The sequence below is a fragment of the Neopelma chrysocephalum genome, unplaced genomic scaffold (genome assembly GCF_003984885.1).
Source record: "Neopelma chrysocephalum unplaced genomic scaffold, ASM398488v2 Primary Assembly neopelma1_255, whole genome shotgun sequence".
NCBI lineage: Eukaryota > Metazoa > Chordata > Aves > Passeriformes > Pipridae > Neopelma > Neopelma chrysocephalum.
The window spans coordinates 347,668-370,855 of record NW_020897917.1 but is presented as its reverse complement, the minus strand read 5'-3'; the positions used below and the strand labels follow the sequence as shown (position 1 = coordinate 370,855).

Here is a 23,188-nt window from a genome sequence, read left to right as displayed (position 1 = left end):
CCTGCTGTAATGATATTCCTCATAATTTATCCTTCAGGAGCTTTTAGGTTGGGATCAGCCTGTGCTCGGAGCTGGAGAAAACTGTGCTCAGGGTGTGCTGTGTGAAACAGTCCCTGAGCTCCTGGTGCTGCCTGTTCCCTGAAAAGATGGAACTGTTGCATTTTCCTGAGTTCACATGATGTGTGCAACCAGACAGTCAGATAATTTCTAGTTGGGATGATGGATAGTAATGCTCAAACCACTAATGTAAATATGGCTGCACGAGATTAAATAAGAACACCCTTACTGTCAACCACATTCCCTTTTTTTATTACCAGATTATATGGTAATATGTTATTATAGTTCTTTCCCTATATTTCTTCTTTCTATATGTTGATCATCTAGGAGGGCTGCAGCTGCAGCAGGAGTGGAAGCACCCGGGGAAATGACTCACCTCCCATGGGCCAGACGTGGATTTGGCCCCAGCAAACCAGAGGAACACTGACATAAAGGTGGAGCGTTGTGTTATTCAGGGAACAAAACATCACAGCAGAGGACTGCTTTGAGTTTGCTCTGTTTCTCAGTAGACTTGTGAAGTAAGTGGGAAGAAAATGTCCTCATTGTTGCATTTCAAAAGGTCAAGTGTACAAACACCTTCAGCTGCAGATGATCTGAAGGACTCTGGTTACAGCCCCACTCTCTGCTGCTGGGAGGCTCCAGCCCCAAAACAGAACCCAAAACTGGGCTCCAGCCCCAAAATGAGCAGGCTCAAACTGGGTGAGGTTTCAAGAGACAGCAAGAGGTTCCCTTTTTCTTTATGCTGCTTAAAAATTCCTCCCCTCTTTCCACTAAATAACCTGTACAGGCACTGTTGGATGTAGCTTCCAATTGTATGATTTCTTCTTCCAGTACCAGTGCTGAAGTGTCAGTGCCCCTCAGGAGGGACCTCTGCGAGCACTGGGATTTGCACTCTTTGCACTAAAGTCCTGGCAATATAAAGATGTTTTCCCTCTGCAGTTTGCAGTAAGTCAGGGGCATCCAAACTCTTCCAGAGCAAAGCTGTTTAAAGGATGGGTTTAGTCTCTGAAGGCTTCCAAGGAATCCTCCTTGGAAGCTGCACTGTGGGCTGCAGCACATGCAGGGCAGTCTGAGATGTCCCTGTACCCTCAGAGTTTTAGACTGACCTTGGAAAACATGCATCCCTCACCTAAGCATCGTTAACATCAGACAAGTTACCTTTCCCCTTTCATTTCCAGGGCTGGGAGGGAGGAGGGAGGAGGCTCAGAATGGCAGTGCAGGGTGGTTTTGGCGCTGTCCCACCTCCAGCAGTCTCTGCTCTCCCCCCTGTCCTTGCAGGAGCTCTGTGGCTTCCCTCCATGAAAATACCCCATGGACAATCCTCTGCCCCATGCAGAATTCAGAAGTATTGCAGAATCTCTCCCCACTTCTCCCTTTCCCAGAAATGAGGCTGTGTGTGGTGCACATGCCAAGTCTCAGTCCAAAGAGAGTTTTATACCTGACTTACAACCCACTGAAATAACTTTATTATGGAAGCAGTGACATAACTTTGTAGTAATGCACCCCCCCCCACTCTAATGCTGGTGGTTTATAGGCTTTTATGAGGTGTGTGCACAGGAGGTGACAGGCCCAGCACAGGCAGAGCTGGCAGTGCCTGCCTGGGACCCTTCCAGTGAGGGGCTGGTGGCCCCAGGGTGCCTGGCAGCCACGTGGAGATGGAGGGTTCCTCTACAGCAGACCTGGGACCTGCGAGAGGGACAAGGACATGAGCTGAAATAGCTCATGGCAGGGCTTGGCAGGAGCTTCTTCACCTGAGAACAGACCATGACCCCCCAAAATCCTACAAGTTCTTCTCCTTAGCCCTGAAGGGGCAACAACAAACCCAGTTTTGTAGGTGCTGCTACTGATTAGCTTCAGTTGAGTTGAATGGGCCAAACAAAACCAGAAGCAAAGGAGGATAAGGGAGTATCTGCTGTGCTTGCAGTGTGGACCACTGGCATCAGAGCCTTGTAGCTGTGGGTTTCTGCTGTTATGGAATGAAATGTCCTGGGTGGTGCAGTTGTATTTGAGGGAGCTGAGACTCCTCTGAACAGCCAGGTAACTCTGGATCATCCCTGGGGACCAGGTATTGATTAGAGTGTAAACTGTATCTACCATGATCTTGCATTATCATTGCTAAGAAGACAGACACTTCCATCACTTGGTCTGTTCAACCTGGAGGAGACTGAGGGGAGATCTCAGTGCAGTTACAACTTCCTTGGGAGGGCAGAGGAGGGGCAAGCCCTGAGCTCTGCTCTGTGGGGACCAGGGGCATGGTACTACATTTTTATTGTAGTAACAATGAGTCGTCTAAAAGGCTGAAAGAGAAGTGAAAGGAAATTGTGGGAACTGTTCCAGGCTGAGGTGATGTTTTTCTTCAAGATACCTAAGTCAACCACGTAGCGATTGCAACGAAGGTGTGAGAAGATGTGTTGGATAAAGGGCATGAAGAGGCTTTTGGAAGCCCTCAGTGGGTGCAGGAGATGAAGGAGTCCCAGCAGCAGCTCCTGTGAAGCCCTTTCCTTGCCTGTGCAAGGGCAGCTGTGAAACCTGGCTGGTGGAGGGTGCTGCTCCTTGGGAGTGTTCCATATGCAGCCTGCAGCAAGGCCAGTAACCAAAGCTGTGGCTCCAGGCCCATCCCAGAGCAGCATTTTCCATTTGTTCACTGCACACGGAGCAGAAGCTGATTGAACTCTGAACCAACTCCCACTAAATCAGTGAGGACAACAGGCCTGGGGAATGCAGAGACTGAAACAGGCCCCACCTCTGCACGGAGAAGGTGCTGCAGCTCCTGTGGTGGCTGTTAACTGAAGTGACACAAAACCCCAAGAAAAACAACTAAGCAAAACCAAAACAAACCCCTCATGGGGTATCCAGGGTTCTCAAAGATGATGTCAAGCCTTTACATGAATTGATTAAACACCTTGGGGTGATTCTCAAGCAGGTGATCCAGGGTTAATATGTACTCGAAAGCTACTGTCCAAAATTGGGAAGAAATCAATTGAATGCCAGGTATATGTTTATCTCACCTAAAGTATTTTAGTAAATCTCTAGAGGCCTCCTTGTTATAGAAAATTAACTCTTGCCACAGCATTGTCTGAACTGTGTTTTCACACGTATGTTGGCACAAAATTCTGGATTTAAGAACAATTGAATTTTAACCAAACTTACTGCAGCTTTCAGGGCTTGTTTACCCGAGTCTGACCATATGGGGAAGGATAACCCTGTACATATGGATCGTGGGATTGCAAATATTTATCCCTTTAACTCCATTTCTCTTCTTCCTTCCTTCCCTGCAGTTGTGCCAGCACTTCATGTCTTTCCTGGATAACACGGTGTCTTTGGTCAGTGTTTTCTCCATTCATTTTAAAACAAAAATCTGTGGAGATTCAATCTGCACATACAGCATGATCTGTGCAGGTATGATCTGTAGGTACACAGAGTTTGCAGTATGGCCTGGAACACTTTGCTCTATTTCCCAGCTGAAGTGGCTCAGCTGCTCGGGTAGAGGGGAAAGGCAAAGGCAGTGACTGAGATCTCTCACAGACTTTGATGAACTATAAATTTTTCACAGCAGCAACATAAATATTTTACAGTAAAGGTCTGAAGCTTTCTTTCAGGGAATATTTCTCCTGGGAAAAATACCTAAGTTGGAGGTGATGGGATCAGATCCTCTCTACTCTGTGTCACAGCCTTGCCTGGTGGTCTCAGCCCCTGCCAGTGATTTACTGAGTCTCTTGACCTTCACTGGTGAGAGACCCTCACACTTCAGAGATGTGCTGCTATTGGGGTCCTGCCTTAGTCTATGGATTTCTGACTTAATTCTGATTTTTATTTCCCAGAATAACTCCTATTTCCTTTCCTAGCTTCTCTTCTGATCTAGAATCATTTGTTCTTCTTATTTTTTTTTTTTTTTTGTCCATTGGCATCAAGTCCACCTTGCTACCCCTAGTGCTGGTGTGAGACTCTTAAACATTATGGCCCATGGGCTTCTATGGGCCATGACATCCTTCCTTTGGATGGATTTTTCCTTAGGATCCTTCCCATGCTTCTAACTTGATCATCTTCCCTGGTCTCCTTGAACAGTGTCTCCACCTCTTTCTCAGGTACATCCCTGTTGGTTTTCTGCCTCCCTCACACCCCTCCTGAAGGCTTGAATTTTTCAAGCCAGTAAATATTAACAGCAGAGCAGCTGGGGGAGGGCCATACTTAAATTATCCCACAGGTCATCTGTGCAGCTGCTCACCTTCTATCTGGTACCAGCTGCTGGGAGCACCCCAGGCACACAGGATTTTAGCCCCCCAGAGATCTCTGTTTGACTCCTTGACCCTGTCAGAGGACCCAAAAGACCAGCTCTTTGCTGCAGTGAACTTGCAATTCATCTCTTTAGCACCTCCCTGGCAGTGCAATAGGTAAGAACAAAATAGGTGGATAGCAAAGTCCAGCTTCATCATTTCTAGCAAGATCAGAATGAGGAATTACTTTGTTTAACATGAGAATAGGGAATATTTTCAATATCCAATATGATTAATTTACATCAAATTCTAAGTAGATTAATTATACATACATCATGTTTCTTTTCCCAGATGATCATTTATCCAGATAACTCTGCAAACCAACAATTAGAGCACCATTCCCACTGCTCTGAGAATATTCTCTGGTGTTCCAAAGCTCAGTTGTGCAGCTGCTGAGCACAGAAAACACAGCTTTTAACAGCATCATGGAATGACAAAGCATCATGCAGGAAAGCCTGGTGCTCCTGTGCCAAAGGAGTTTGGATTCAAAGCAAAACTTCCAACAAACTGGTGTTTTCTTGCTTCCACAGTCTTTTCCTCCTGACTCTTCAGTAATTCCTAGAGGATGGGGTTGGTTGTGGCCTGTTCTATCTTCAGTTCCCAAGCAGCCACTCAATGATCTTGGGAGGGAAGTCTTTGGTATCTTTCCAGTCTTCAGTTTTTCTCAAATACTAATCTGGGGGTTGCTAATTACTGAGTATTCTACTTTTAGATAACACAGAGTGGGAAAAGTGCTGTTCAGACACAAACTCATCCCTTTTCAGCTTCAAGAGGCAAATAGGAATTCTCTCCCTGCTCCTTCTGTTGGGCTGTGGTGCCACTGATGGCTCGTGGTGAGCTCTTGCCAAGCCCATGGCCAGGGCACAGCTTTCTCCCAGCTCCTCCTCGGCAGCAGGAGCAGCTGTGGGACTTGTTTTGAGGGCTGTCCCCTGAGCAGAGTCCAGGATATGTGTGATGGTTCCTCTGGCTGTGTTTCAGCACACATTTATTGCAGCCTTCTGCAGAGTGAGGCATTGACTGGTGTCTGTGTAGCCAGGTATTTGACTGGATATTGGGAATGAATCCTTATCTGGGAGGGTGGGGAGGCCCTGGCACAGGTTGCCCAGAGAAGCTGTGGCTGCCCCAGCCCTGGAAGTGTCCAAGGCCAGGTTGGACGGGGCTTGGAGCAACCTGGGATAGTGGAAGGTGTCCCTGCCTGTGGCAGGGGTGGAATGGGATGATCTCTAAGGTCCCCAGCAGCCCCTGTCCCACAGTGATCAGCAGCTGGGCCAACTGAATCAGTTTTCTGAAGGATGTTGAGCTCTAGCTCAGAGTCTCAGGTTGTTCAAGGAAATCTCCCTGAGAGCTTTCCCAGAACTCAGCTCCTCCTGAGCACAGAAGCAACAGGGAAATGACTGCCAGCCCTCACCTTGGTGGGGCAGAAAATCAAGTGATGAAATACCAGAAAAACACCTATGAAAGAAGTTGTCCTGCAACCTGAGAAAGAAAAATGAAACCATTTTGTGATTCTATGATTATTTTGTCCTTATTTTTACTTGTGAACAGACTTCAAGTCTCCAGTGATTTCAACTCCTGCATCAAACCCTTGGAGGAGGAGATGGTGAGCACACAGCTCACAGTCCTTCCATCCTTTCTCCAGTCACTACAAACACCAGACTCTTATCAAGTTTTCTGTTTTCATTTTATATTTTTATAATTAATTATTTCTTTCAACACTCTAAATCTTGTCTAATTGTCAGTCCTGGAGTAAATCCCATCCCTGTCTGGTGTGGTGGGAACGTGGAGGATTTCTGCTGGGCACCTTGATGCCTGTAGGTCTGAAGCTTAGGGTGCTTTTGCAGAGCTGTGCTCATGTTGGAAGTTAAACTTAGTCTTTGAAGAATCTGCAAGGTCAGCAGTGAGGATTTCAAGCTCCTCACGGCAGAAGCTGTGTCCATTTGGCACCTACAGCCATTCCAAGGGAGATTGGGAATTGTCCATGAACAATTTGATAGTAGAGTGTTAAAATGCCCACCTTTCCACCAGTAACCTTCCATAGCTTGGCTGAACTGCCTGCAGCTAAAGAACCACATGTGAATTTGCATTTTCAGAGGGAATTTATTTCCCTGTGAAGTCTGAATGCACTTTTTTAGCAGCAGCAGCCTATTCAGCTCCCTTGGCTCACCTGAAGTACTCATGGCTTTCACTGAAGGTCCACATTCACCTTGTGGCTGTTGAAAAGTCATCAGAGAAGCTGCTCCATGTTTTCCAAGAAGCTGTTTTGAATTCACCACCAAATACCAAGCAGAGCTCTGCTGTGCTGCCATTTTTGGTGAGGTTTCAAATGGCTTATTTTTGTGCTATGATGAATTTTAATAATTGCTGTAAGTATGCTATTAGTCAAAATGAAGGAGAAAGAAACCCAATTATTAAACTAGACTGCTGTGACTGGAATCTATAGCTGATATATTAAAGCCCAACTGTCATGCTTAATAATTAACTCAACCCGCTGGCAATTCTGGAAAAGAAAATGAACATTAATAATGAGTTAACTGATCATTATTTCTTTTCCCTCCTACCATTAGAACAATATTCTGCAGTATATCAATTAAACAATACAATAATTTTGCATCATGTGCACTGTGTGCTCTCGCCTGTGCTTTGCTACCTCCTGCTTTCCCAACACCACTTTTAGGTAATTATTGCTTTTTTCCAAGTCTCCGTTTGCTGCTTGGGGCTGTGTAAGGACTGAGGGAGCCAGAACAGGGTGCAAATGTTATTTTCAGTGCCTTTGTTTGCACCTGAACCAAAGAGGAATGATCCACATCCAGACTGACAGGCACCTCCTTGTGAGGACTTTCTGTGCACCCAGAGGTTTCTAATTCTGACCCTCCCTCAGCACAGCTCACCCACCTGCTGAAGCCAAAATCCTGACTTTGCTGTGGAGTACACGCCCCCCCAGGCTCAGCTGTGTGCCCCTCAGGGGGCTGTGAGCCAGTTCTCTACACAGGAGGGCACCTGCCCACCCTGAAAGGTGTGTGATGTCACCTGGAAAGCCCCACCTTCAGTGGAGCTCCATGACCATGATTTTCCCAAATTATTTTGGAACCTTGGTTTTTTTTAGTGATAAATATTCTTGCAGGGAGGATGGATAGGCTCTGGTTAAACACTGCCCTCAGTCACAGTGGGGGCAGCCTCCAGGGACTCATTTTAATTTGGATCTCATCTCTGCATCTCGGTGAGCTCTGCCAGCTCCAGCTTGCAGTCCTTGTGAAAATCACCTTTTGGGCTCTGGACCTGCCAGTGTTTGCAAGGGAGTCTGAGAAACAGTAGAAACACTGCACAAATTGGGAGTATGATCTGAAGTTATTGCAAAGGGGATGATCCCCTCTCTGCTCAGGGAGAGGAAAGCTGAACGCAGGTGGCAGAGGAGAGCTGCCCTCAGAAGTCTTCAGAGGCCTCCAGTGCCCACCAGAGACCTCGGGATGAGCCACATCCCTTTGTACATTTACCTTTTGGTTTGATTTCGGTGGTTATTTGAGGAGGAGTCTGAACTCTCCTGACAGAAACCTGGACTCGATGATGTCAATAAGAGCTTATCAAACCCAGGGCAGTGCCCACGGTGTGTCCCCAGGGGGCTGCAGGGATGGATTCCTTTTGCCCTTGCCATTCCTGATTAGAGGGCTGGATTTAGCTCCAGCTGTGCTTGGGGGATGGCTGAACTTGCAAATCACCTTTGTTTTTCCACGTCCTGCACACGGGCAGGGTGTGCTCGGGCACCAGCCTTCGCTCCCACTGTTTGCCTTTGCTGTTCCTTCATCTCCTGCCCCTGCTCCCCTCCAGCCTCTGGGCACGGGGCACCCTTGGGTGGGAAGCAGAGGTGAAGCCAGTTCTTCAGGGTCACTGATGAGCAGGATGGGGAAGCTGCCAGATAATTTACCTTGAAGTGGTTCAAGCAACAGTTCTAATGTAGGTGCTGCTTGAAAGGGTCATTTAAAGAGGGGTATGTACATATAGACCAGATTAAAAGGGCTGTACCAGTACCTTTGTTACTTATAAAAGCAAATCACAGTACAGCTATAGAATATAGTTTTAAAAAGGGAGAGGGGAATAAGCAAAAAAACCAGTCCTCAAAGTGGAAAAGCTTGGTTGTAGTCCAGGGAAGGGAAATATTGGGATAAGGTGTCTAGGGAGCTGGATCCTGGTCCTTTGCCCTGCCCACATTCGTGGATGGGTAGGGATGGATGTGGGGGAATTGTCTCTCTGTAGCACTAATGATAGAAGTGCAGTTCCACATGTGGAGGGTTATGTTTCCAGGTCTGGATCTATGTTTTAAGCTATGTACATATTTTATTTTTGTATTCCTGATTTGAATTTTGCTTTCTGTGGTGTTTTCCAGGACTTGCTGCTGCTGCAGTCCTTGTTCAAGCTGATCATTTTGGATGTGGTGCATTTAAGGGCACAGAGATGGGACTTTTAAAGAGAATTTTCTGCATGGCAGGACTATCATTCCAAATGTTTATTGGAAAAAGCTTATTTATGCTGTGCATTAAAAATATAAAGATTCCAAGGGATATAGCATATCCTTAAAACATCAAAAATTGGAAAATGATCCTAGATCACACATTGCTTGTCTATGCAAAAGGTTTATATAATATTTGCTCCAGTTGACATACATTCTTGTATTGCACTGCATGGGGAAAACACATGGAAAAGCATCCCTGTTTTGTCAGTATGTTCATGTAGGATGTGCTGAGCCAAGATATGCCCCGAGGTCTTTGGAGGAGTGACAGGGACCCAGCTTAGAACCTCCTCTCCACCACGGGCTCAAACCTGTGGCTCATTGTTTTTATGCTCTATGCATTTAGTCCTTTGCATGGTCAGCGATGGGGAAGTTGTGTTCTGGTTGGTCTCCTACCAAACAACGTCCTGAGCCTCCTCTTCTGCCTTGTCCAGCTCTCCTTGGGTCTGCCTCGAGGGAAGAGAAGGTACTGGAGGGAGCTGAGGAGCAAGAAAAAAATTGACTTTGGATCCAGCACTTAGAGAGAGACAGCTGGGAGAAACCCAAAAAAGCTTTTCTGTCTTTTTTGGAGCTTCGGTCTCAGTATTGACCATTTTGTGACTCTGGAGAACACAGTATTCCCTGTTTTGGGGGAAAACACTGTAATTCTGCCTCTCCTTGGGGTGGATGCTTTGGATCAGCCTGTAAAGGTTGCTGTGACCCTGGAAATGGCTGTTGTGCCCTTCTGGTCCCACTGCAATGCGCTGGAGAGGATGGAATTTGGGATTCTGGATCAGGGCAGGAACATTTTTTCTCTGAGCCAGGCTGAGAGAGCTGGGGGTGCTGAGTCTGGAGCAGAGGAGGCCCTGGGGAGACCTCAGAGCCCCTTCCAGTGCCTAAAGGGGGCTCCAGGAGAGCTGGAGAGGGACTTGGGACAAGGACAAAGGGGGAATGGCTTCCCACTGCCAGAGGGCAGGGTTAGATGGGATATTGGGAAGAATTTCCTCCCTGTGAGGGTGGGGAGGCCCTGGCACAGGTTGCCCAGAGAAGCTGTGGCTGCCCCTGGATCCCTGGAAGTGTCCAAGGCCAGGTTGGACGGGGCTTGGAGCACCCTGGGCTAGTGGAAGGTGTCCCTGCCCATGGCAGGGGTGGAATGGGATGATCTCTAAGGTCCCCAGCAGCCCCTGTCCCACAGTGATCAGCAGCTGGACCAACTGAATCAGTTTTCTGAAGGATGTTGAGCTCTAGCTCAGAGTCTCAGGATGTTCAAGGAAATCTCCCAGAGAGCTTTCTCAGATCTCTGCTCCTCCTGAGCACAGAAGCAACAGGGAAATGACTGCCAGCCCTCACCTTGGTGGGGCAGGAAATTAAGTGATGAAATACTTGAAAAGCACCTATGAAAGAAGTTGTCTTGCAATCTGACAAAGAAAAATGAAAGAAATCCCTGGATTGAAGAGTTGGTTATCGGGCTGAGGGAGGAGGGAGTGCTGCTTTCGGATGTGGAAGAGATATCCAGGTATTTAGAATGAAGAGGGAGAAAAGTTCCTTGCATAGCAAAATTCCCTTAAATCTGAATTAGCTATCAATAGTCTGAGCAGTTTGGAGAGATGACTCACTGCTTTGGAGGGTATTTACTCACAGAGTTGCTTTAGATAAATCCCCCTGATGCCTCCATTATCTGACACTTTTTATTTTTCTATATTTAACAGAAACCAAAGTACAAGTCTCTACTCCAGGAGCCATTGCCAAGGAGATGATTATTCATTAACTCTGGGTAAGGAAAAATGGGCTTAGCAACATCTAAGATCTCTGGGGGGAGTCTCTACATTAATTTCCTGTCAAATTCCTGTTGGTATTCTGTGTAAGCATTACTCCAAATTAATAATGCAAAGTAACTGGAAAGTAGCAGAAACCCGTAGGCAAACATTGCAATTTTTTAGTCAGAACAGGTTTAATTGATATTGTTTGATGCATCCTTTCCCCTGAAATGTGCTGAACTATTTTTGGTACCTGAATAATTCACTGTGCACTTTCTATAGAAACTATAGCTAAAGGACATTTTAGCTCTCAATTAGAAATGGTGGAATAATAATTGCTAATAATGTGTTTGATTAATTTTCACTGTCATTGTTGAGCATATTTCTTATGAATAAATGCCTTCATTAATAGATTGGTGTCATAGAATATAAATAAATTATTTGGGATACTTCCCCCCATCAGTCACTGAATAAATTATTCTTGATTTTTTCTATTCATTAAGCCAGCTGCATTCCATTAAGAAAACAATATAAACCATAGTTCAGGGAAAGACTCTGTAATGCTTTAAAAACCCACAGGGAATATTTCTCTCATATCAACATTTTTATAGATGTAATCTTTTAACCTGGAAACGCTGGGCTCTGAGTCTAATTTGTGGAAATCACCAGAACTTTTGGGATAAACAACTTTGTGTTGTTGGTGGCTGATTGTCCCTGAGCCAGCAGTGCCCTGGCAGCCAGGAGGGCCAACCCTGTCCTGGGGGCATCAGGGAGGGGATTGTCCCACTCTGCTCTGCCCTGGGGCGGCCTCACCTCAACATTGGGGCAGTTTGGGGGGACACAATGGAAGGGATTGAGCCATCAGAGAGTGTCCAAAGAAGGCAATGGAGATGGGGAAGGGCCTTGATTTGAAGCTGTGGGAGGACACCGAGGGCACTTGGTGTGTTCAGCTGGAGCAGAGGAGACTGAGGGGAGACCTCCCTGCAGTTCCAATGCCTGGGCAGGGGCAGAGGAGGGGCAGGGACTGAGCTCTGCTCTGGGGGGACCAGGGACAGCACCCAGGGAATGGCTGGAGATGTGTCAGGGCAGGCTCAGGTTGGATCTCAGCCAAAGGTTCTTCCCCCAGAGGCTGGTTGGGCACTGCCCAGGCTCCCCAGGGCAGTGGGCACAGCCCCAAGGCTGCCAGAGCTCCAGGAGGGTTTGGATGATCCTCTGGGGCACAGGGGGTGACTCTTGTGGGCACCTTCCAGCTCAGCGGATTCTGGGATTCTGTGACCTTGGGCCATTTGGAAATGCAGAAGGCTGGTGCTGCTGTCTCTGCTTGTCCCAGAACTGGACTTCTTCCTCTTACATTGAAATTTCCCCCTAATAACTATACAAATGAATGACTCTTTGGCAATAAGAGCTGAATGCAATTCATACTCATTGCCTAATCTTAGGAGAGGGTCTCACACTGGCAGCAGTGTGGCAGTACCACAACAGCACGTGCACCCCTTACTTTTTTTTGCCACAATTAAGTGAGAAACTTTTGAGTGTTTGACACCATCTTCTATAAATTCTCCACCTAATCACCAAAAAGGAGCCAGTATCATTTTGATGTTTAAGCAGTAATAATCCCTTTTTTGTTTCAAGGGTCTACTCCCTCAGTTATTCCTGTGACTAATTGTTCATCCATTCCTTGCTGCTAAATGACAGTCAGTGTGGTTGGTGGCAGGAATTAATGAAACCATGAACTGCATCTCGTCTGTGGCAACTCTTCCCTTTGCAGTCCACCTGGTTGATGAAGTTCCTCAGTGGTGCAGTGTGTCAGGGGATGAGAATGTCTTTGTTCTGGGGAGAGCTGCAGCACCACGACCACTTCAAAGGTGTGTAAAGAGTGAAGGGGTGAAGCTCTGATCTGGTGCGACACAGCACTGCGGAGTGCTCGAGGCTCCCTAGCAGAGTGTGCAGGATGCAGTGGGGAAGGTAGGTGAGAAAGAAAAGGGTCAAATACCATCCAAAAAACAAACCAAAAACATGTGCCTCCAGTATAGTCTAAATTCAGCTTAATTAGGTGACTTGGTTGGAGATGATGGAAAAGAAGTAATAGCCCCATTAAAGGACAAACCCTGTTGTCTCACACCTTTGGAGGCTCCGTGTTAGCAGGAGCAGAGATGAGTGGAGCACCATCCCTGGAAGTGTCCAAGGCCAGCTTGGACAGGGCTTAGAGCACCCTGGGCTAGTGGAAGGTGTCCCTGCCCATGGCAGGAGGTGGGATGAGATGAGCTTTAAGGTCCCTTCCAACCCAAACTGTTCTGGGATTCTGTGATTCATCCCTGAGGTTTATCCACATGCATTGACTGTTTTGCTGTCTCTGGTCATTGCAGAACCCCAGCAGCTGAAACAACTTGCAAGGAAAGACTCCTCTTGACCTTCTAATCATCAGGGCAAACACTGCAACAACAGCAGCTCCCTGTGAAATGGTCTTTAGCTACAGTGAGAAAGGCTCTGCTGGTGGTGCCCTGTGCAGTGTCTGTGTGCCCTGGGGCAGGTGTGGGTCAGACGGAGGGTCTGAGGAGCACAGGGGAGCACAGAAAGAAAAAGAGTCAAAGAAGAAAGGCAAGTCCACTCTTGCCTGGTAGATGCTGTCCTGGGATCTGTAACACCACTCTGTGGGTTGTTGGCTGCAGGAAGCTCCAGTGTTGTATCACAAAATTGAAGTCGAGGCCTTGAAGGCATTTCCTGAACTACTGACTCAAAAGGACGTACATGACTTGTTCTTTTTTTCAAACATCAAGATTTTGCTCTTACATCTTTCTCATCCCCTAGGTACAATAAGTTTAATATGAAACTTGACAGGAAACATGAACTATTGCCCAAAGGTGGTGGCTAGTGATGAAATACCACCCTGTGCTCTGGGAGATGCCTTTGTGCCCCCAGAGATTTGCAGGTTAGACTGGTACACGTGTGCACAACGTGCTCTTACAAACTGTTGTGCTGCTTTTGGCACATGTGGGAATGCTGGTTTTGCATTAAATTTTTATTGTGTTCTCTATGTAATTATGCTCTATATGGTATCCTGTTATTACCAGCTTGGATTGCTTTAATAATTCAATGGGGAAATTCTGTTTATGTGGTTTTGAAAAATTTAGAGAGGTTTTGCTCTTTCTAATGGATCCTAATATAATATCACATATGAGAGATGAGTTGTATCTCTAGGCCAATGTTACCAGTCAGTAACAAAATCAGGGGGAAAACCTCAAAAAGAGGTTTCCCTGAGTCTGTGTCTCAGGAATATCAAATGGCATTTCATAAACAGACAGATTTCTAATTACGGGTTTTTCCTGGGTCACTGCTTTTTAGAAGACCTTTATTGGAGTGGACAAACCAGTGAAAAGAGCAGCCAGCTACCCAGATTGAGCTGAGAGTTGGCTTTCCTGTCTGCTCACCTTGGGGAGGACACATTTACCAGGTGCATTATGGGGAGCTCAGGATATGCAATTATTCATTAAACTTGGAGGTTTTTTCCCCTCAGGTTTTCATAAGTTAAAATAGGAATGCTTCTCCCAAATTTACCAAATCAGAATCAAGACTGAAACTCCAGTTGCTGGGAGAGGGAGGTTCTGTCAGTCAGCTTTGAAGGTGGTTGCCACCCAAAGGACTCTGATCCAGAGAGAACTTGTGAGTGAGGGAGAAGAACCAACCCCCCAACCATCTCTACTGCAATTACATGAACTTACTCTGAAAAGTGGAAGATATTAAGAAATAGAAAGAAATCAGTTAAAAGAAAGCCCTTGAGCTCTGTGAAGTGCAGTGGAACTGCATAGCCCTCACTTTTTAAGGCCTGGGGAGGCCTAGAAGGTTCAGCTGCTCTATCCAAACCATTTTGCATTTGTGATTTCAATCTTGTGGAAGGGGATGTGGCACAAAGAAAGCACTTGGAAGATGTCGTGGGTTAGACTGTGCAGGGGACTGGATAATGACCCCTGGTATGGACCCTGTGAGCATCTCTCCTGTCTCCCTCCTCCCCAGTGAGCGAGTGCATCTGTGAGGGTGGGGAGGCCCTGGCACAGAGAAGCTGTGGCTGCCCCATCCCTGGAAGTGTCCAAGGCCAGGCTGGACAGAGCTTGGAGCAGCCTGGGCTAGTGGAAGGTGTCCTTGCCCATGGCAGGGGGTGGCACTGGATGAGCTTTAAGGTCCCCTCCAACCCAAACCATTCTGGGATTCTGTGATTGTGGACTCAGTGTAACCTTCACACCTGAGAAGAAGCAGGGAGGGTGAACTTCAGGCAGGTGCTGTGGGCCTGCTGCACCCCTCAGTTATTTTTGGGTAATGCCTGACAGAGGACCTTGCTGACATGTTATTTCATGACAACTCTTAGAGTTTCCCAAGCAACAAGGCAATGGCTGTGCTGCTTCCCACTCTCACTAAGGACAAACCAGGTACTTAAAGGATGACTAAAAAGGGGCAAATATGTAAAATTTGTAAAGTAAAAAGGCAACTTAGCATGAAATTAAGGAAAAAGGAGGTGTAAATTTTGTATCAGGAACATCTTCACAGACAGACATATTGGGCTGTGACAAAAACCTATCAGAAATCAGGACTTTCTGTGCTAGGGAGGCTGCAGAGCTCTACATTCTGCTTTAGAGCAGTTAGCATAATTTTTTATATTTCTGCATTGGCAGAAAAACACCAAAAACGCCCAAAGCATTTAAACTTTAAAACTGTGCAGGAAGCTGTGGATCCCAGGCTTGGGCTCCCATTGAAGCCCAGTCCCAGCGTGTCTCGGCTGTGGGTTTCCTGTCCATCCCACCCCATCTGGTGGGAAACAGCTTGGAAGCCACGGGAGTTTGCAGCTGGTGAAGCAGGAGCTGCAGCAGCCTCAGGTCAGGAGTATAAAGCTGCCCCAGGGCAGAGTCCCAGGTGCAGGCTTGGCTTCCCAAATCCTGTCCCCCCGGCCATCCCATCCCATCACCACTGGCCAGCCTGCCCTGCTGGGAGTGAAGGATGGCTCTGAGTGCTGTTCCTCCCCATGGCTGGTTACAGCTGGCTCTGAGGCACGGTGGTGGTTCTGACTGACCACTAAGCATGGCTGAAATGACATCTTTAAAAATGTCATTATCTCAGATTTCAGTAGATGATATGCTGGATTAGTTGTTATTACGTGCCAACATTTGATAGCTAGCATGGGAATTTGGAAGAGAAACTAGGGATATACTATCAGCCCATTGTAGTGCTGGACTAAATGGGCTCTTGATGGTTTTTTTTTTCCAAAATGAATAAAAGTGGGAGGAAAACTGGCTTGCCAAGAGGAATAGTTAGCAATTAATGAAAAATTGCTTTGCTCTTTGTAGGCTTTACAGATGCAAGGATGGGACAAACATTTCTTTGGTCCTGATTCAGCAGGTTCACGGGGGTCACACAATTCACAGGACAAAGCTCTGGCCTGACCTGTGGAGAGGGATCTGCTGGAGAGCCACGGAGCACAGGAAAGCCTTTGATCTCTGTGTGCGCCTGCCAGTTGGCCACTGCTGTGTCAGAAATGCCTCTGCTGTTAGTGGGGAATGTGAGTGTGATAAAGGGGAATTTCAGAGCGTGCTGGATGCAAAGCCTCAGCTTCCTCCTGCCTCCAGAACGTTCTGTGGCTCCAGAACCAGCTGGATGGTAACACTTCTCTGCAGCCACCTCACTCCCCAGACATCGGGCTCCTCCATCCACCACGTGGAGAAACGAGCAAAACCAAGCTCAGAGACCCTCATCAAGTTGTATTAAAACTTTTGTGGCCACAGATTTCCTCTGGCTGCGTGAACAGAGGAGCAGACTCATAATTTCTAGGGCTGCCTCAGCTGACAGTGGTGGCTGTGTCCTCCCAGTACTGCCCAGGATGGAGTCCAGCTTGCAATCCGTGCAAGAAAACATGGGAATGTGAGTATGGCCAGGATTTGCAGGAAGACATAAGGCCAAATGCCCTTTGCACCCAAAACACACTTAAAAAGTGCTTGTCCTGCTGAGCTGGCCATACAGAATTTCTCTAAGGAGCTGAGCAGTGAGGAAAAACAGGAGCAAAATTGAAGCCCAAGAGGCTGCAGGTCTAATGAGGTCCCACCACCCCACACAGGGCTGGAGCCTGGAAGCAGGAAGAGGAGCTGGGAGGGCTGTGCTCCCCACTCTGGGTGCCTGCAGCCAGGGGTTGTGCTGCTGCAGGGGAATGAGGCACTGGGGAGGAGGAGAGGGATCCTCCGGGGGAAATGGGAGCGAACTCTCCTGGGGGCTGGAAGGGGTCCCAGAGGGGCCCTTCTCAGTTGGGTGTGGAAATGTCAGGGTGAGGAGCACAGCCAGTGCTGGGGTGGGATGGCAGGAGTGGCTCTGGGAATGGGATTACTGAACAACTGCCACAGCTTGTTCTTTGCCTCACAACAACCTCCCCTCTTGAGTTTGCTCCAAGCAGCAGCCTGATTCCTGAGAGCTTGCAGAGAGCTGGTTCCTTGGAAATGGAACTAGGCCTGACAGGAAGCCATCAGTATTCTGGTCAAATACAAGTAGTAAAAACCCCTATAGAGTAAAAAAGGTTGGTTTATTTATTTATTTTTTCTATTAGGAGTTGTTACTCTGTTTGCCCTCAACTCTAAATTGGCCTTTTGACTTTCTGTGACTGGTTACATCGAAGGATAGACAAGAAGGCCACTACTGCTCTTGGGAAAACCTGCTGGTATTTGCAGTGATGCTGAAAATATCCTTGGAAAATATCCTTACAGTAATGGGGGTGAGAGGAGGATTGTGAACCTCCCTCCCAGCAGGAGTGTCTGCACCGGGAGGGTGAAGTGGGACACCTCTCTGGCTCCTCAGGACTTGCGGGATGGAGAGCAGTCCTGGAGCATGATCATCCATTAATTCAGGCTGAGGTCCTGCCCAACAACTCTCCCAGGAATTTCTCCTCCCCTCCAAGTGAAAGGTAAAGGGTGTGTGTGTGATATAACAAATACTGCACCACATCTTTCCTGTGCAAAGGGCACTGGGTTGTGAACCAACGGGGCCTTGGTGCCACCAAAGACTGTTCTTTGTTGCAGCATTAACCATGAAGGGAAAACTCAACATTTTTGAAATGCAGTCCCAAGTTTACGCTGTGCTGGAATGTCTTTCCATTGCACAACTACAGGGTGAGCTGCTCTGGGGTAGAGATGGAGCAATGTTTTGCTCTCCAGGAGCAAGATAAACCACACTTATTTTTCACACCACATGAGGATTTGTGGGAAATGTTGACGTGGTTGTTTCTGTCTGTCAAGGGGACAACAGCAGCTTCAGCATTTTTTTGCACAGCTCTTTAAAATTCAACTATTTATTGACTTTGTCTTACAGTAAAGGAAGTGTAATTTTGTTTTGCACTTCAGGGATCAATTCAAGTAATCTCATCTTATTTATGAATGTAATGAGGTGTGATTTTCACAGGTATAAACTCAAACTGCAGCTACCAGCCTGCCCCTCATCTTACAGGAGCAATGCCAGCAACTGATACACTGATTTCATATTTTTATGGGTTGTTATAGTAATTTTATTTCCATAACAGGTACAGACATCTGAGCATACATTCCTGTATACTGTGTATTTTGTTATAAAAAGGAACTCATTGCTCTGGGCATTAAATTCAGTTTGCAAAACCATGTTCCTGCTGCAGCCAGGACTGCCAAGCAAAATATTTGCCTATTTACTGCTCTGATAGCAAAGTCATAGCATTTACCTTTGCTAAGTAACAAGGTTTTGAAAGAGGGGTTTACATATTAAATGCCTAGAAAGGGTTGAGAAGAGAGGGCTGAGGTTCAGGGTGATAAATGTCTGAGAGACTTACTATGGGAACTTGGGTAGAAGTAGAGAAAAACCAGAAATTCAGATCAGCCAGTGAGAGGGAAAATCCTTGGGGAGTGGTGGAAAGGCTGGAAAGTGAGATTGGGACTAAAGCAGGGAAATGAGGGAATGAATGAAGCCTCTGCTTCTGCTCTGTCAAAGCTTTTGCCTTTTATCCAGCCAGTCTAAATAACTGGGGGGAATCTGACAGTGATGCTGCAAACCTAATAATCACCTGAATTTTCATGTGAAATACTTTTTCGTTTTCACTGCTGAAAAAAATGTATTAAAAATAAAAATAAACCCCCAGAAGTTTATTAGTTTTTGAAGGTGAACATTCAGTGAAGACACAGTTCCAGTCCGTGGTGGTTGCTCTGCCCTTGCCTTGTCCTCTCCTCCCTCCCAACTGCTCAGGAGACAGAGCTTGGGATGGTTTTCATTAGGCAGAAAGGTTAAGTGAGGTTTTTCTACAGATCTTTATAGTTAGGGTATGTCAGGGAAGGAATCCAGCTTGCCTTTCAGATCCCAGATTTGGGTTTGTAGTCTTAGCAATAAATTAAAAAAAAAAAAAAGCAAAGCAAAGAAAAAAAAATCCCCCTGTGAACTCAGCACACATCATCATTTTCCTTGGATTTCCAGATCATTGTGAAACTCCAGCAGGCCAGCTTCCCAGTATTAAACTGGAATTGCACTGGAAAATAGCAGGAGTTTGGAGTTGAACCAAAGGGCCTGCATGTGATGGGTCCTGTGGAATCAGGGGCTGTGCAGCCTCATCTGTGTGTCTTTTACCATCACTGCTGGGCAGTGCCAGGTAGCTCAGTTGTAAATAATGCATGAAAAACCTCTTAGAAAATCAGTAATACTTTTGAAAAGGCCCAAGTTTATCCATTCTTTTGGAAATACACATACAAATTCATCCAGACACTGCTGGTGTCCTCAGCACAGAATGTCAGTGGTTGGGAAGGGAAAGAGAAGTGCAGATAAACTGGGGAGTGCTCAGTTACTGACTGCCTGTAATGGCTCTTTCTTGCTGGTTAATTCAACAAGAAAGCACATCAGACCCTAAGAGTCCAGGACCTGCTGCCACCCTTCTGGGAAGAAACTTCAGGCTGTGTGGAAGCTGCATGTGCTGTAACACCCACATTCCCACCTTAGTGGGGGCACGGCCCAGCTGACAGACACTGCAGTGAGGCAGGCTGGGGAATCATCTTACCAAAAATCAGCTCCCAGAAGCAAGACAATACATGCAGTTCATTAAGTAACCCCATATGAGCTTTTGAGTTCCAAAACCTCTTCAGCTCTGAGAAATGCTGGTTAGGAGGAGGGTTTTAGCTAAAAGGAATCCTGTGGTTTGACAGAGCAGCAGCAGCAGGGCTGTGAAGTTCCCAGGCAGCACAGGCAGGGCTGCACTGCACGGGCAGCTGGTGCCTGGAGATCCCAGAATCCCGGAATATGCCATGTTGGAAGGGACCCACAAGGATCATCCAGTCCAACCCCTGGCCCTGCACAGGCCCATTCCCAGAGGATCATCCAAACCCTCCTGGAGCTCTGGCAGCCTTGGGGCTGTGCCCACTGCCCTGGGGAGCCTGGGCAGTGCCCAACCAGCCTCTGGGGGAAGAACCTTTTGCTGAGATCCAACCTGAGCCTGCCCTGACACAGCTCCAGCCATTCCCTGGGTGCTGTCCCTGGTCCCCCCAGAGCAGAGCTCAGTCCCTGCCCCTCCTCTGCCCCTGCCCAGGCAGGTGGAACTGCAGGGAGGTCTCCCCTCAGTCTCCTCTGCTCCAGCTGAACACACCAAGTGCCCGCAGCAGCTCCAGGTGCTGCTGCATTGCCGGTGTCAATGTGCCCGTGGACAGCTGTCGGGGAAAAGTTTCTTTGCAAATTCTAAATTAATGCAAATAACTTGTCCAAGTGAGTTTGAGGAGCTGTGCAGCCTCCCATGAGTGTGTGTGTTGGAGGTGCCTGCTGAGGATCCTCCTTCCCACACCCCTGGTGAGCCCGGCAGGACCGGAGCAGCCTCGGCCGCTCCAATCACAGCCTGGGATGGGCACCAGTCACTTCCAATATTCTGTGGGTACTAGTGGAATTAGGTGTTTGGAAAAACTTGATAATATGAGAGTATACTGGAACATTTTTTGGATCAGGCTGCTGCATTACTCATGCATCATTAATTCTCCAAATATTAAGGGAACATTTCTTGTTATCGGGCCGTGCTCCGTTAAAGAGATACAGAACAGCTTGAGCCATGATGTCAAACACACCCTGGGCCAAGCAGATCCCCTGCAGGAGGGCAGGGAGGACCCCAGAGTGGGGCTGCTGGTGTAGGAGAGCCTCTCTGGGCTCAGATGGACGCTCTGGGTTCCTGTTGCACTGCGGGGTGTGCACGTCCATGTCTTACCAGCCCCAAACTGCAATATCTCATGGTCAGTGCTCAGACTGCTTCACTCCCAGGCAGGATTTTCTGTTGTCACAGCAGACCAATTTAATGCTCTTTTTGGCTGCTAACTCTGCCTGTGAGCCTGAGTTTGAAGAGAGCGCAGCCTCAGCGCCGCTGGTGCTGGGACCACAGCAGCATTCATTACCTCTGGTTTTTAGTTGCTGCCATTCCAGCCAGACTCTCCTCTTTTCCAGGCTCGGAGCTGCCCTGGCACTTTCACTGCATTTGTTGCTGCTGTGCCAGAAGCACAAACAGAATGTCAAGCGAGCCTCATTTCCCCTCTTCTCTGTGTTGGTCCATAATGATGCTACCCACTGTTTTACTGCTCCTGTTCCAGCTCCTGGGAAACTGATAGCTGTGCAGAACACTTTGGAACACTTTGGGAAAAGCTGGGAGTGTGTCAGCAACCAACTGCTTTATTAAGCTCTTTTCCTGGATGGGTGATGCTCTCCCCTGTGTTTTAAGGGCATCTCTGAAGAGGGAGTGTGGAATTGGTAGATGGCAGAAGGGACCACAGGGAGAGGTTGGCCTGAGCTCAGCATGGGCTCCCACTGCCAGAACTGTGTAATATTCCATGGTTTCTCCATCTTATTAGATGCTTTGTAGGTAGAAAGCTATTAAATTACAGCCCTAGATGGACATGGAAGGATACAAAAATGGCAAGGTCCACGTATGCAGTGAGGGGAATCAGCTAAAGGTGACTGTGGGAATGCCCACGATGCTGGGGGAGGTCTGCAGCACCTTTGGCTTGCCTGTCTTCCCACCAGGCCCCTGGGAAAAGTGGAGCACTTCTGCCTTTGGGATCTGCCTGGGATGGAAGCAGTGCTGTATGCAAACCCAACCAAATGCTCAGAATTCTGCATTGTCTTCCTGAGCCAAATGGAAATAGGTGTCTGAGCATCCCCCAGTTCCCATGGGACTCCAAACTCCTGAGAACTCCGTGCCCTGAGCGCTGGTGGGGCCTCTGGAGTGGGAGGTGCAGATGCAGGAGGCAGTGAGGAGTAGGACAGGTTGGATAAGCCATGTAATCTCTGGGCCCTGGGGACATTCCTTCTGCAGCAGAGTGAATCTGGCTGTAAAAATGTATCAGCTTCCCTTGCCCTCGCACACAGAAGACTTTAGTTTGGAGAGTACATTTTTTCTTTTTTTTCTCTTTTTTTCCCCCTATTTCAGTGGAATTATTTTTTTTAGGTATTCCTGCTGGCTATGTGCAGAAATTTGAAAGGAAACAATATCTCTGCCTTTGGGAGCTGGTGGTTTTTTGTCATGGAACTGAGTTCTTGAAACACAACCAATTTTCTATTTAGTCCTTCTCATGTGTTATTTCTCTTTCTTTATGATGCAAAGTAGCTCTTGACAGAAATGATGCACTTGTGTATCATGTAAAAAGCAGACTTTAAATCAGAAGATATTTTTGGTGGCTTACAAGATGGAGTTTGCCAAGGTGAGCTCTGGGGAGTGACTGTTTTGGGAGGCACAAACTGTCTCTCTTTTCAGTGTCCCTGCTAGAAAGCCCCAGTGGCAGGGGGAGCTTGGAACCAACTCTCCATCACTACACTAACCTGTGGCACATTTCAAACTCGTCAGCAGCGATGGAACTACAGAAAGATAAAGTGAGAGACTTGGGTGTGAAATCTGAAGGGGGGGAAGGCTGTTCAGCACCACTTGATGAGCCACGAAATTCAGTTGGTGTAGTTTTCAACAATTTTCTCAGCTCTGGCATGTCAGGTGGGTGTTAATGCTTCCAAATTGCTGCCACCACGGGGATTTGCTCTGAAGAAGAAGTCTAAGTGTGACCCCAGCCACAGCCAGGGCTCCCAGGCTCCAGGACAGCGGGCACTGGGCGGTGCAGGATGGTGCTGGGAGGGCCCCGGGGATCCTGCACCCTGACCCATCATCGCTCAGGCTGCAGGAGAGGGGAGCAGAGACACAGAAATAGCGAGGAAGCAGTGATGTAACAGTTTTACAAGGGAGGTCAAAACTGCTTTATTGCTTTTATCAGTTGGATTCGAGTGAAAAACGAGGAGTGTTTCTGCAAGGATCACACAGGCCTGTGGTGTGAACATCACGGCTTGGCACAACACCAACACTTCCAAGCCTATCAGAGCTCTAAGAGCATTTGGACAACGTCCTCAGGCACATGGTGGGATTCCTGGGGTCCTGTGCAAGGCCAGGGGTTGGACTTGATGATCCTTGTGGGTCCCTTCCAGCTCAGGATATTCAGTGACTCTGTGACTTGGTAAGTGGTGGGCTACCCACGTATTTCCTGGGCATGTGGGCTCAGCCTGGAGTGTAAAATGGCTGTGGCAGAAATTCTTAGCAGAGACAGCTGCCTCATTTCCTCAGGAGCTTTTCCAAGCAGCAT

At 47.5% G+C, this 23,188-nt stretch overlaps 1 long non-coding RNA gene across 1 annotated transcript; it reads left to right on the top strand.

The window, feature by feature from the left end:
* Positions 1-10,524: 10,524 nt before the first annotated feature.
* LOC113977737 lies at positions 10,525-13,426 on the top strand. The gene is made up of 3 exons (XR_003537404.1): positions 10,525-10,585; positions 12,337-12,433; positions 12,935-13,426. It is a non-coding gene; the product is annotated as an uncharacterized LOC113977737 (long non-coding RNA).
* Positions 13,427-23,188: the final 9,762 nt, after the last annotated feature.